Source organism: Dermacentor silvarum, chromosome 8, assembly GCF_013339745.2.
Source record: "Dermacentor silvarum isolate Dsil-2018 chromosome 8, BIME_Dsil_1.4, whole genome shotgun sequence".
NCBI classification, from domain to species: Eukaryota; Metazoa; Arthropoda; class Arachnida; order Ixodida; family Ixodidae; genus Dermacentor; species Dermacentor silvarum.
The window spans coordinates 135,337,015-135,352,729 of NC_051161.1; the positions used below are offsets into that span (position 1 = coordinate 135,337,015).

At 46.9% G+C, this 15,715-nt stretch overlaps 1 protein-coding gene across 1 annotated transcript in view; it reads right to left on the reverse strand.

Annotated features, from left to right (window-relative positions):
* LOC119462439 (sodium/glucose cotransporter) overlaps window positions 1-14,061 on the reverse strand; it is a 62,891-nt gene extending 48,830 nt beyond the window's left edge. The window contains exon 1 of the mRNA XM_049672014.1: window positions 13,833-14,061. The gene's annotated coding sequence lies outside the window, so the exon portion shown is untranslated. The remainder of the gene's footprint in view (window positions 1-13,832) is intronic.
* Between the last annotated feature and the right edge of the window lie 1,654 nt (window positions 14,062-15,715).

Below are 15,715 nucleotides of genomic sequence, written 5' to 3' on the forward strand. Positions count from 1 at the left end.
CAAATGTAGAACCCACTTCTCCGGCGATTCATGCGCCCTAAGGGAGGCCGTGAGATGTCGGTGAAAACGTTTAACATGTCCATTGGACTGCGGCTGGTAAGCAGTCGTGCGAAAACGTGTCGTTCCGAGTAGTTTGAGTAGCTCGTTGAATAGTGCTGAGTCATACTGCCGATCGCGATCGGTGACTATTGTGGATGGGCAGCCAAACCTTGCAATTCATGTAGACACGAAAGCTGCTGCAACAGTGGGCGCTGAGTTGTCACATATAGGTGTAGCTTCTGGCCACCGTGTATAGCGGTATGCATGCCAATAGGTAGCAGTAACTGTTCGAAGGTGCGAGAGGACCGACGAGGTCCAAGTGTACGGTGTCAAAACGACCATCTGGTGGAAGAAAAGACTTCACAGGTGGAATTGGGTGACGCTGGATCTTAGAGCGTTGACACGACAAACAGCAGTGAACCCAATCGCGAACTTGTGCATTTAGCCGAGGCCAAACGAAACGACTGGAAAGAAGCTTCTGTGTCGCGCGTATGCCAGGATGCGACAGGTTGTGCATGGTTCGAACAGACGTCTGCGAAGGAATGCCGGAATGTATGGCCTGGGTGTGTCGGTAGAAGTGTTGCAGACGACGAACGTACCATCTGGAGTCACAACGACGTCCTCCAATTTCAGGGACGTTGACGAATTCCGGAGTGTACGAAGTTCGGTGTCGTCACGCTGTTGACTGGCGAGTAAGTCGACATCGATGATGAAAGGCTCCGACGTCAACGTGGAAACGGTATTGACACGACTCAGAATGTCGGCTGGAACGTTGTCGGTGCCCTTGATGTGGTGGAAAGTTGTTGCAACCTCGGAGATGTAGGAAAGGTGTCGACTCTCGCGGGACGAGTAACAGGACGCCGAACGGTTCATTGCGTGCACAAGGGGTTTGTGGTCTGTCGAGACAGTAAATGCACGGCCGTCTACGAAATGGCGAAAAGGTCTGATAGCCCAGTAAACTACGAGTAATTCACGGCCAAACACGCTGTAGCGGGACTGCCCAGGCTTCAGTTTCTTGGATAAAAAGGCGAGTGGATGCCACGCATTGTCGATGACTTCCTGCAGAACTGCACCAACGGCGGTGCTTGAAGCGTCGGTCATGATGGCTGTGGGCGCGTCTGGCTTGGGGTCAGGCACGTAGCCAGGGGGGAGGCTGATGGGGCTTCAGCTCTTCCCCCCGCCCCCGAAATTTTTTCGTGCTGTCATGCACCGCCGACCAAAACAACCACCGGCACCGGAAATCATTGTGGATTTTGTCTACAATGTCTTTTTGACACTCAAAAAGACATTTCGGCGCGAAAATTGCGAACTCGGGCTGGATTTCGTGGAAACGCCCATGCACCTGGAGTCACATAAGCTAAGGAGCTCCAGCCGAGCACAAAGTTTCAAGGGATTTTCGATAGCGAGCGGGCGCATCGCGGCATCTCATAGCAGCACTGGAATCTACGGAGCGCATGGATTTCAATTCCGAAACTTGATGGGTATAAATTTCTCATACACTTTTTGACGCGAAAAGTGCACTGACATTTCCAAAGGCGTGCTTCTGATTTTTTATTCTGGAACTTTCTGGGTTTAATGTTTTTATAAACTTGGGCCAACATGCACGCACTCGAACGCGCGTGTCCAAGCCGTTCCAGAAATGGAAGCACGCGCTCGCAGTCTTCCACGCAGGAAAATATTAAATATCACCGTGACTGTCAGCTGGCATCTGATAATTTTCTCCAAACATTTTCAGGAAGCGCGCCCAATATGATCGATAAGCTGGACCAGGGCAGGCAAAGTAAAATAAGAGAAAACAGAAGAAACTCAAAGGACTATTTAATTTGAGACAGTTCTTTTTTGCGGGCGACAAGGTCTTGCTCTCCGTGGCGATAGGGACACTGGTCCTATGGATTTAAGCAAAGCCCCCGCTGAAAATACTGGTATTTCCGGAGCGCTTCTTCGCATGCGAGCTGAGTTGGGAGATACACATCTGAAGAACCATTTGGAAAGTTGCCCCAGTAATGCCTCGTATTTAAACCAGACGTACAAAACCAAATTATAGAATTTTGTGGTGAAATTATCAAAGAAAGCCTAGAGGCAAAAGTGAACGCTGAAGGCTGCTTCTCCGTACTTGCTGACGAAACGACGGATATTGCTGGAATCGAGCAGCTTACTGTTTGTGCAAGGTAATTAAACAAGGATGTCAACGATATCGAAGGAAGGAAGGAAGGAAAAGAAGAGGTGAAAGGCACAGAGGTTAACCAGATTAAGTGTCCGATTGGCTACTCTGCACAGTCGGATGGGTTAAGGGCAGAAAAGATTAGAAAACAAAAGAAGATTAAAAAGAAAACTAAAAGAAACGTTTCAGTCCGCACATTCTATAGTTTTTCACTAAGTCCTGTTTATTTTAAAAAGCGTAATAGCGCTTTTAAAGCAGTTCGTTCCGACGTCGGCTGGGACCAGGGACCAAGAATTGTGGCTTGCGTAAGAGGACGGCTGTCTATCTTGTCGAGCGTGGTGCTGAGGAAACGATATCGAAGTGTTTTTGGGTTTTAGCACATGAATAGATGCCCTCTCTTATGGAGACTGCAGGTTATATGTACGTGTGTACAAACTAGAGCACTGCACGGGCTCGGGCTTACCCGAAAGCTCGGGCCCGGCCAGGCCCGTGGGCCGGGCAGGGCCGGGTAGAGCAGTTTTTTCACGGGCTCGGGCCGGGCTCGGGAACGGCGTGTGCTTTTTGACCCGGGCCCGGGCCGGGCTCGGGCTTTCTGGTGGTGTGCATGTAACGTTCAGCGAGTCTCAACTCTGACAAACATGTATTTTTCGGTCTCGGGCCGGGTTCGGGCCGGTTTCGAGCCGGTCTCGGGCCGGGCCTCGGGCCTAAGGTAAAGGGGTGGCGGGCCGGGCCGGGCAGGTAACGTAGATTATTTCCGGGCCCGGGCCGGGGCCGGGTCTGGCCATAAAAGTTTTGGTCGTGCTCGGGCGGGCAGCCCAACGTAAAAACGGGCCCGGGCCGGGTCCGGGCTGAAAAAATCGGCCCGTGCAGTGCTCTAGTACAAACTGCTGCATATTCTAGTCGCCCTTCCAGTGCCACTGCCAGCGCAGAGGGATTTTCAAACATGAGATTACTAAAAAAACCACTTGCGCTTTACAATGAGGAACGCATGGTTATGCTGGCGCTTCTATACGCCCACAGAGATGTCGCCATCAACGTGTCCGAAGTTACTGAACGCTTCGCTAAACCTCCCCACCGAGTGAATTTTATCGTTTAGATAGCGAAGCAGCAAAAATCAATGCCTGTAAAAATATCTGTTCCTTCGCGTTCCTATATAAGCTTGTAATTATGAAAACGTATGACTGTTCATTAGCTTTTAAAACCACGGAAATTTTCACCGTTTATTGAAACACTTAGCATGATGATCAAAATTATCCTGAAAATACAAAAATTACGGGGACATCAATAACCCATTTTGACAAACCTTGCTCATTGAAAGCCCGGCACACGCGGCGTTTCCCAAAAACGCACTCGGATGTTAGGTAAATCAAATTGCCGCATCATCTGTGGCTTTCGTTTGTCCTTTTGTTTCCTTTTTAGCTACATGTATTTACTTCTTTTTTGAAACGAAGCATTAGCCTTCTTTGACTTTGGGTGCAGAAGAATTGTTGCCACTGTGCAGGCAGTTAAAAGATGCATTTTCGTATTAATTTCTGCATTCTTTTTCTCTTATTCGAGCTACACGGTGCTGTCGCGATCGCAGCATGGCCCAAATGCATATCACAATTTCTGAGATCATAGTTTTGTTCTTGTCTGGATCGTCTGTCTTTACACTCGTATGCGTGAAGTTTACTATCTGTGACTGCGCAACATGTTTATTTGTCTTGTTTGACGCATTATATACAATGACGTTTCCTTAGATACGTAGATTTATTGCAGACTTATACGTATATTTAAATATCTTGTTGCGAGGTTTTGTGTACACAAGCAGCGAACTTGGTTTCACGCGACACTTTCTTGCCGTTTATCTTGGCATTTGTATATTCCATTCTATCTTCGCATTTCTAATGTATATTTTGCGGAACTTCTGCTTTTTAGATGTATTCGTTGTTGCAACTATAATTTCGGTGCAATTACAATATACGACCGGTAACAGCTGCTCCTGCGCAATCCATTGCAACGAAGGACAGGGTCATTGAGGTTTTTCCCTGGCCGTTGCATATGTACAAAAATGTAACCAAGGTTGTTAAATGAAAAAGATTCATCAAAATATTTGTCAACTTGTTCATTTTATGGCCTTTACGTTTTTCATACCAGCTGCATGCACTGCTTTGCTGGTTTCGAACTGATATAGTTGTAAAGTTCGCGTGATATTTTCCTTGCTTATTGGATAGACCAAAAAAAAAAAGAAACGCGGAAGCATTGATATCAGTTATTGCTGCCACAATTTTTGGGACATACGAAGGTATTCTTTTATGAAACAAACAAATAATTTACTTGTCTTGACTGTGCGTAGCGTTAAATAATTCGATTTCAGCACCTAATATACAATGGCGTTGGCAATAGCAATGCAGTTATTATTCATGAATTTGATGCCTCGACAACTTTTATAAGGAGGAGGCCGCGTTGCAATTTGAGCCCCCCCCCCCCCCCCGAAAAAAATTTCTGGCTACGCCACTGGTTGGGGTGTATAAGCAACATGGCGTCGGCGCGAGCAAACTTGACTATTGTGAAAGCGTCGGTGGCCTCTTCATTCCACTGAAGCACTTGTTTACGTTCGTTCACCAGCAGAGCGTCTAGTGGAGCCATAAGTCGTGCGCAATCGGTAATGAATCAGCGGTACAAATTGACGAATCCGAGAAATTGGCGAAGCTTGGTGAGTGTGGTCGGTCGGGGCAGGTCTTCGATGACGCGAATCTTGGGCGGCAGTGATCGAATGCCGTTAGCGTCGACGATGTGACCGAGGAATTCGAGTTCCGGTTGACCGAATTCGCTCTTGGCGACGTTGATGACAATTCCTTTACTGGCAAGGCGAGAAAAGAACAACCGCAAGTGGTGAAGATGTTCTTCTGCGGAAGAGCTTGCGACGAGAAGGTCGTCAATGTATGCAAAAACGAAAGGCAGGCCCCGGGTGACCGAATCGATGAAACGCTGAAAGGATTGGCCCGCGTTCCGTAAGCCGAAAGGCATGCGGAGAAATTCAAAAAGACTGAAGGGTGTGGTGATGGCGATCTTGGAAATGTCTTCTACAGCGACCGGTAGTTGATGATAGGCGCGAACGAGATCGATCTTAGAAAAGATAGTCGCACCGTGCAACGCTATCGTGAAGTCCTGAATGTTCAGGAGAGGGTAGCGATCAGGCACTGTAACGTTGTTTAGTGCCTGGTAATCACCGCATGGGCGCCAGTCTCCCGCCTTCTTAGGCACCATGTGAAATAGTGATGCCCAATTACTGGAGGAAGGGCGGATGATGTCAAGTTACAGCATGTGTTCGAACTCCGCGCGAGCGATCTTGAGTTTCTCCGGGGAAAAACGCTGCGGTCGGAATAGACTGGTGGGCCGGAGGTGACGATGTGGTGGCACACGTCATGTTGCACCGGTTGCGTCCAGTCCGGCAGGCGCGTCAAGGCGGGAAACTCGCGTAGGAGCGCGGCGAAAGGTTCGTCCACCATTGCAGAAATAGGCGCGATCGGCGATGTGCCTGATGATGGGACGCCGGGAACGGATAGCTGGGTTACCGAGTCGATGAGATGGCGTCGTTGAACGTCGACAAGGAGTCCGTAGTAGTGTAAGAAGTCTACTCCAATGACTGCACGATGTGACATCTGCAACCAGGAACACCCAGCGGTACGCTCGTTGAAGGCCAAGGTTTAGCATGACGGAGCGTGAAGAGAGAACTGGAATCCTGATGCCGTTGTCGGCTTGCAAAAACAGCACAGGTGCTGTTTTTCCGTCGGAGTGGAGGCGGGGAGAATGCTGACGTCAGCTCCTGTGTCGACTAAGAACCGTTGTCCCGTAACTCCGTCCGTCACGTAGAAAAGGCTAGTTGTGTGTTGGGCCGGACCACTCGTCGCCGTTAGAGATCGGCCGGCCTGTTTCCCTACCAAGCGCAGGGAGGCCGACAGTGACGAGTGTCGTTTCCAAAACAGCGGTTGTAGTAGCAAACGCCAGACGTTGTAGTTGATGTTTCATCGCGGGTGCCCGTGCGTCTTGATTTGCTGGAACTACGGCTGCGTGGGCGTCGAGATGACGTGCGGCGATGTTCCGCTCCACAGATGATGCCTTCCAGACGGTCACACCAGGAGTCGAGCGCATATTGCACTGCCGAAGAGCAGGGAAGGGTTAGCAGGGCAGTTGTATTGTCACCCGGAGACGATGTGGTGGCTGCGATGGTTGGGGTGGCTACTTTCATGACTTTGTCGGCCAAAGTGGCAAGTCGGGTAAGATCCATAATAGAGGCTGTCGCCAGGACCATCTGCACGTTAGCCGGGAGTCGCTGCAAAAACAATTCGCGCAACAGCGCGTCGTCGATGGAGCTCGCGTTGTTTCCGAGCAGCTGCCTCATTCGGCGAAAAAGTTGACTAGGGCGTCGGTCGCCGCGAGTTCTTCAGCGGACAGAACCTGCTCGATGCGACAACGCTGTGAAGCTGCTGTGTCCTGTAGCAGGGCTGCCTTGAGATCATCATAGGCGGCGGTAGACCGTGGGGCGTTCAACAAATCTGATACTTAGTCAGTGGCGGCGGGTGAATGCGCTTCAACGGCGTAATAAACCTTTGAGCCTTGAGAGCAGATACCAGCGACTTGAAATCGCGATTCGGCCTGAAGAAACCACGCCGAGGGATGCTGGTCCCAGTACTGTGGGAGGTGGACGGCGATGGCCGAACAGGAGGGCTCACCGCGCTCGTCGGAAGGGTTCTGGCCTCGAGCTCTCGTAGCGTTGGTCTGGTCCATGGTCGTTTCTACCACAGGAACTCGAACTATAGTTATACTAGTTATACTGGAACTATAGAACTTTAAAATTAAGGAGAGCATACTTTCGTCACGCAGCCAGCAGAAAAGTAGTAACATTTCATTATCTGAGGACTTCTCGCCTGCGACAAGGCTCGCTAGGAAAAAGCTTCTCGAATTTGGTAAAAACCAGCCTCATCCCGCCTCATTTAAACTACGCATTAACAAGCTTTTCATTGATAAGCAATGTTTCATGTCTGATCCATCAAGTGACAGCGTTAAGCGGGTTAAAAGTGTTGTTCCGATCACGCACGCGTACCTGACAATCCGCGTCATCACGCTACTACGTAGGAACGCGCGAGGGGCAATGACATATCTTTAACAGCACAAGCCTCAGTGCCTGTTGCTAACGCTAGAAGTGTGATTGGCAAGCGCGAGGCACTTGACTCGCTCGTCGATAGCTGTGATGCTGGTATTATAGCGTTAACTGAAACGTGGCTACAGCCTCAAATGCAAGATTGTGAAATCTTTTACTTCTTGTTTTCGTATCTGCAGTTGCGGTCGCACTGCTCGCCAAGGCAGAGGCGTACTACTTAAAGGCCCTATATAGAAAAAGTAGCGCTATCTACTCTCTCCTCCGCCGTCTCCTCTCCTAAATCGCTTGTTTCTTTTTCTTTACTTTTTGCTTGCGAAAGCACGTCGATGGTGGCGCCCCTCAAAAGCGGCTACGCAGAGGGACTTTCAACATGACTCTGAGGCGAAATATATATATATATATATATATATATATATATATATATAAAGAAGTGAAAGCGCGCGCTATCATCGTCCAATCGGCGATACAGGAGACAGAGAAGCGGCTTTGTTCAAAGCCTGGCGGTAGTTTTCCGAAGGTACAGGGACTTTAGTACAACTCGCTATTTCAAAGTCCCTGCACTGTCATCAAGTCCACATTCACTGCAATCTAGAAGTTGTGTGTGCTTGCGTTGATATCGGTCACCATAAATTACGATTGCTGTTTGCTGTCACCCTCCCTCCTATCCACACATTTTCACCGCTGTGCTTCACGATGTGCTTAACACACTTACTTTACGGCATCCTTCAAACCCCATTATATTATTGGGAGATTTCAACTTCCCCGGCTGGACTACTGATTCTCCGCGCTGTTATGCATTATCTTCGCAAAGTAATGACTTTCTTGATCTCTGCTCGCTATTTTCTCTAACATAATTAGTATTAGAACCAACAAGGATCTCAACCAGCGCGGCTAACATACTTGACTTAATCTTATGCTCTCATCTTGACATAGTCACCAATGTTTCATGCCTACCGGGCTTAAGCAACCACCTGGGTTGTTCGTTCAACATATTATCTCCTGTGTTAAAACCAGTTGTTGAAAAAAAAGTAATTTATCACTATGACAGGGCAAATTTTGACGATATTAATATTGAGCTAGCTAACTTTCTTGATCCTTTCTTAAGCCACTTTGATCATTGTACTGTTGATGACAACTGGATCGTTTTCAAACATAAGATGCGTGAGCTCACCAATAAGTTTATTCCGTCAAGTGTAATATCGTGCAATTTTAAGAAGCCCTGGTTCAACTCTCTGTCGAAAAGGCTTTCCAACCGGGAAAAAAAACGACTGGTATCGAACAGCGAATAAAGGTGCACTGTCTTCAAAATGGAATGCTTATAAGGAGGCAAACGATACCTACATAGAGCCTAAAAACCTTGTCAAAAAGGCATTCCACGTACACATTTTGCCCACAATGCTTGCGAATGACCCTCAAAAGTTTTGGCGTGTTATTACCCCTCATACGATAATTCTGTCACGCTGATCGATTCCAGTGGTTCACCGATACCCGAGTATGTATGGCCCATGTACTTAATTTTGTATTCTATAAAACCTTTGTCGTATGTACTGATGCTGTGCTTCCAACTCTTATGTATTGCAATTACTCAGCTATGAATTTTATAATCGTTGAACTTCTTGGAGTCGAAAATGTAATTAAAGATATGAAGTTGTCATCAAGTCCTGGTGCTGATTTGTTTAACGCAAAATTTCTGCAAATACTGTTGTTTATTCATCTGTTCTATTGTCAAGAATTTTTCAGCAATCTTTAGACACGCATCAGCTCCCTGAAGATTGTAAGGTCGGGAAAATGGTCCCACTCCACAAGTCCGGAAGCGAAAATTCGCCCCTCAAATACCGCTCCATTTCCCTCACCAGCATTCCTTGATTCCTTGAGCTAATTTTGTACTCACATTTAGCAAAGAACTTAAACAATAATTCATTTTTCACTAAAGCACAACATGGTTTCCGAAAAAACTTGTCCGGCGAAACTCAACTTCTTTCTTTTTCTCACAGCCTTCGTCATATTCTTGACAAAGGTTCATTTGCAGGCTGTGTTTTCTTTAACTTCGCCAAGGCCTTTGACAAAGTGTGTCGTAAATCGCTTCTTTTTAAACTAAGCCAACTTAATATTGATCCTAACCTGTTTGCATGGCTTGATCATTTTCTCCTTAATCGGTCACAGTACGTTGCGTCAAATAACCATATGTCCCCATTTAAACCCGTAGACTCTGGTGTGCCCTATGGAATCAGTCCTAGGCCCTCTTCTTTTCTTAATTTACATTAACGATTTACCAGATGATGTTTGGTCTAACATTTACCTTTTTGCAGATGACTGTGTTATCCTCCGTGAAATCTCGGACTATTATGATAACAAGTTCCGACAAGACAATATTAACACTATCTCTAAATGGTGTGACGTATGGTTAATGCAACTTAACGTAACTTAACGTGACTCAATGTAAATGTATGCGTGTAACTCGCAGCAATTTTCCTCCGCCGAACTATTACTATAACGACACTCCCCTAGAAGCCGTAACCTTCTATAAATACCTAGGTGTCCACATAAGCTCGACACTTTCCTAGTCGTTACACGTCGATAAGGTAATCGACAATACTAAGCGCCTCCTAGGTTACATTCGCCGAAATGTTTCTTCTGTTTCTATATCATTAACGTTAATCTTACACAAAACGCTTATTAGGAGTAAAATGGACTACGCCTCATCCATCTGGGACCCGCACCTTGAAACCCTTATTCAGTTACTTGAACTAATCCAAAACAATGCCGCGCGTTTCATTCATGGCAATTATACTCGCAAATCAAGCGTAACTTCCATGAAAAACTCATTGCTACTTCCTCTGCTCTCAGCCCGACGTAAGTGTTTTCGCCTTGCTTTATTTTATAAACTATATTGACACAATTATTACCTGCGCGATAACAACCCGCCGTGATGCTCAGTGGCTATGGTGTTGGGCTGCTAAGCACGAGGTCGCGGGATCGAATCCCGGCCACCGCGGCCGCATTTCGATGGGGGCGAAATGCGAAAACACCCGTGTACTTAGATTTAGGTGCACGTTAAAGAACCCCAGGTGGTCCAAATTTCCGGAGTCCCCCACTACGGCGTGCCTCATAATCAGATCGTGGTTTTCGCACGTAAAACCCCATAATTTAAAACCTGCGCGATAACAGTAAAACATGTTGTGGGGCTAGTTGGTGCATAGCTTTCAAAAGATGAAGCGCTAACAGTGACGGCACTCTAAGAAGGAACACAGACAGGACAAGGTGCTGCTTGTCTGTGTTCCTTCTTAGTGTGCCGTCACTGTTGGCGTTTCATCTTTCGGAAACTGCGCGATAACCGTATATCATCTCCTACCTATATTTCCTCTCGCATTGACCACAGCTATAAGGTTGGAATAATTCATTGCCCGCCAGAACCTGTCACGAATCATTTATTCCCAGGACCGCTCAGGAATGGAACCACATTCCCGGCGCCGTTAATTGTTACAGTCAAGGATGACTCAAAGTTTCGTTCGGCCATATATGACATCACTGCTCCCTGGTACAATTAACTAATCAATCTCGCTGCATAAACGAAAGCAATTTTGCTGCTGTGTTATTTACTTATGTATCTTCTTGTTTTTAACCTCTCCCCTCTGTAATACTTCGTTCTTGAGGGAACAATAAAATAAGTGTTGCAAAAATAAAAACGAGCGATGGACGCCGACGCCGACAGCCCGGGCTCCTAAAGTGCTTCGCACTTACACGCTCGACGGACGCCGACAGCCTGGGCGTGATCACGCGCGACTGACGCCGACGCTCACGGCCTGTGTCCCTAAAGTGCTTCGTGCTAAAAAAAAAAAAGGTGCTACCAAAACGTTCTACAAAAAAACAACAACAAAAAAACATGTCACATTCTCGGAGTGAGCGGCGGCGGCGGTTGTGGCGACAGTCGCTCGCCAGAGGCCTAGCGGATTGCGCGGTAGACCTCGGAAGCACGCTACGACGACGATGCCATTAAGCGAGAAACGAGGTGCGACGTGCGAAGCGGCGGGAGCAAGGCGTTCGAGCGCGAGTGCTGCTTTCCCCTGCTCAGAGGAGGCAACGTGAAGCCGGAGAGAAACGTCGTTGGCGCGTGTCTGACCCCGCTACGCGAGCGCGCGAAGCCGCACCTAAGCGTTGAAAACAAGCCGAAAAAGCACTAACGCGACGATGCGAGATGGCGCATTAGCAAGTGTGCAACAGGACGTGTTGCAGAAGTTTAGCATGCTGCCGAACCTTTTTTCAAGCGAAGCTTATATTGTCTCACAAGTGTCGGCGATGCTGGTGTATAACGCTCAAACCCTACCTGTCGAAAACTCGCGTCTCGTTCGTTTGGCATATACACCAAAATTGGCATGGAAGGGTACGAATGTATGACTAATAGGTCATGACATCAGTAACATCACATGCTCGTCAGTTTCGTCACAATTAACGATAATAAAATCCCGTATGGCGCACACCCGCATTAATTTGTATAACCTACAAGCGTGACACGTAACACGCGGGCGACCAATCAGGTTCGTTTGGTGTGTCGCGAGGCCCGAGTGACATGGAAGGAAAGCGACTTGGCGCGCGCTGCTCCGGTCTTCCCTCGCCTCAAATCAGTTTCGGAGAACAGTTGGGAAGGCCACGCGTGGTGCGCTCTGCAAAGGGGCAAGCCGCGTCTGAGAAACGGTGCCGCGCACTCGCTCGGGAACGGGCTCGTCGTCGAGGTGCCGATTCTAGCGCGAGGGCTTCCGAAGCCCAGGCGAAACGTCAGCGAAGAGCCGCCGACCCTGAGTTTAGGGTGAACGGCCGCGGCGGCCGCATTTCGATAGAGACGAAATGCAAAAACGCCCGTGCGCTTGCGTTTCAGTGCACGTTAAAGAACCCCAGGTGGTCAAAATTAATCAGGAGCCCTCCACTACGGCGCGCCTCATGATCGGAACTGGGTTTGGCACGTAAAACCCCAAAAAGAAGAAGAAACGAAGCGGAACGCGTGCGACAGCGTCGTCTTTCCACAAGCTTCGCTAACCCCCATTGTCTCGACAGGGGAATGCCTCTGAATTTTTGCTTGCCCACGCAGTGCGGGCGCAGCGGCTGCTGCGGAGGCGAGGGTGATCGGCACGGTGTTGGAAGACACTCCCGCTAACATAGAGCTGAAACGGCTGCTACAAAAGGGGCTTGTGCTTGAGTTTCCGCGTAACAGAATTATATTTTCTCTTCTACTTAAAATACAATCCGATGCCAGCATGTCTGTAAGTTGTGTGTAAGTCGTGCTTTACGATTTTTCTGGCGCGTTTTACTTTGTGATATTCACTTAGTTTGGTAACGCCTCTGCGCCACGCGGAGGGACTGCGTGGGTTCGGGACGCTTTTTCTCTTACGAACAACGCCGCCGACGCCGCACGCCATATTTTCTGTGACATGGGGCCCTTAACGCTGTTGCGTCAATATACAGGGTGTTTCAGCGAACACTTTCAAAATATATTTAAGGTTGCCTGTGGCAGATAGCCCAATTCTAATTAATGAGCTGGTCTACTCGTACAGGCGGACATTACTTGCACAAAAATTGAAATGAATAACCGACTAATTAACGAAAGTTCACTAATTAAGTTTTTAACTAATTTCCTGATGGCCCATATTGTAATTTACAAATTGTAGCCGTGGAGTTCGCAAGGCGAATCCACTTAGAATTAATTCTCAGGATTACACCAGTTTCGAGATATTAATTCCCGAATTTTGCGGAGAAATGCATTGGCGTTCCAGTTAATTTTGTGCTTCAATGCATCAAGCGACGTTTTCTTACGAACCTAACTGGAACGCCAATGCATTTCTCCGCAAAGTTCGTGAATTAATATCTCGAAACTGGTATCATCCCAAGAATTCGTTCCAAATGAGAACTCCACGGCTACAATTTGTAAATTGCAATATGGGCCATCACGTAATTAGTTAAAAACTTAATTAGTGAATTTCTGGTAATTATTTGAATAAGCATTTCAATTTCTTTTGCAATTAATGTCCGCCTCTTCGAGTAGACCAGCTCATGAACTAGAATTGCGCTATCTACCACAGGCAACCTTAAATAAATTTTGAAAGTGTTCGCTGAAACACCCTGTATATAAAACTCTAAGACTGTATAAGGAACACTTTGCACAGTGTTAGTCCTGTCAGTGAAGCATTTGTTTTTATTGAGTAAGGACACACAATTGTACCATTAAGTGATTCAGTCACATCAGTAGAAAATATTAGAATTGACTGCTGAAGTCTGAGGGGCAACTATGGCACATCGAAATCCATGCTACTAACAGTAAATGGCGATTTATCTAAACCCTGAAAACCTCTACTTCATTTTGTGAAGAGCAAAGCTGCTTTTGTGAGTATCAAGACAGTGCTGAATGGTAAGCCACGTGAGTCTAAGCTAACCACCTAGGGCACCAGATATGAACATGGAACATCGCAGTTATGACAAAAAAGTTGTCGGTCTACTTACCTGAAAAACAGAGGTTACGCGTAGTCCATACAACACCGGCAGGAACACATGGGAGGCCACAGGTGCAGCAGGGATTGTGAGAATACGAGACCATATGAAGTGAAACCCGTAGGCATAGAAATGTCCCGTCAAGGTAACAAAAGATGTGGAAGATAATAGGCTCGCTGCGACAGATGCAGCGAGTGGTAGGATGCGTAAGGAGCGACTTCCGAGGAAAACCTCCACCGTTGTTTGCGCCCTACTTGCCTTGCCACGCAGCGAAATGTACACGCCCAGACCGAGGTTGAGGGCCATTAATATTCCGAAAACGAGGTACTCGGCCAAAAGTGCCATGGCTCCTAAAGAGGCAGCTTTTCTTTTTTTCTTTTTTTGCTGTTACTCTCTCGACGCCAAGCTTCGTTTGTTACCAAAGTGGCCAACCGCACTGCTTCCTTTCAAAATGCCACATCAGAGCTGTTTTCTCTTGTAAGGTAAACTAAGCGAAAACTGCTTCGTTGCCTCTAATACCTGTTTTATATCAAGTGGCACACGTATTCTGCGAATGGCTAACACTGAGTTTGCGCTTCTTTAGAAGAGAAATAATGGTGCAATAGAGGAAAGTTTCAGCGAACGTAAGCGGGTATGTGTTATCTATTTTGAGCCAAAATGAACATCTGTTTTCGTGACCGTAAACTGCCAAGTGAACCGGCTCAATAACGGCCAACGAACACTGCCTCTCGTTACAATACAGAAAAGCTACGTAGCAAAAAAAAAGTGAATGATTGCCGAAGCAGTGTATCCGGTTATTATAGCGCAGTTTTTGTCAACCAAAGAAATGCTGCATCTAAACACGTGTGTGTACCCGATTTCCTAGCTTTAGCTACAATTCATGAAAATAAAATCTAGTCCAACTCATACTGCAGGTGTTTTGATCGCACCTGTTCAAAACCACGAAATATCATACGTTCACTGAAAAGAATATATAAAAAACTAGTCAAACTATATCCTACCACTTGCAGGCAGCTGCCGTCTATATCGCACGTCATGTGGTACGTCCGAAGCAAGCTGCACTCTTGGAGGCGGGAAAGACACTTGCGTACGCAATTCATGAGACTTTGTACCACCAACAAGCCTATAACAGAACGCTGCTTAAATATTTCTTTACTGTATACGCTGCCTTGGCTGAGTCCTGGCACAAGAGCATCCTGCATAAAAAAGTGTTTCCACAAAGCAATTTTCGTGAAACTCTCTGATCACTGTAACTAAAGACATGTTTACTTCTTTTGCGCTATATGTTGATATTTCAGCATTGTCCCTGTTGATAGCGCACTGTTAGAACTAAAACGCAAAGGTATGAATGCTACAAAGGAAGGCACCTCCATTTTTTTGTTCTGTGAACTTGAAGTGGTGAGCATTTAGGAAATTGTAATCGGCTGTTCCATTTTGCCATAGCTTCTCTATATTCCTTGCTGTTTTATTGAACGCCCTCACCACGACATGGCAGTTGAATACGAATTGCAACATTTTGTAAAGCGCATTGGTGAGCGAAAAAATTCCGAAAATTATGCTGGAGATTGCAGTCTATATACGGTTGAAAGGTAACGTCACATCGCTCAGTGGAGCGAAGTAATGCATGTTTATTCCCTTCGAAGAGAAGAGGACCTTTCCTAATTCTCGCATATGTTAGTGTTATTGTATCAAATGTGATGAGGGTACATCATAGAGTACAACGTGTTTCGCTTTCATGTAGGGTAGCTTTTTATTAATTTACAAGTGCCACCTTGCGTCACCACACTGCTACAACAGGCCGCCACCAGACGGAGACACAATTATTCCAGCTGAACGCGCTTATCACCGAATAAGCTTTTACGACCTAATATTAGTAAGGTGACGAGTTTTTTAAC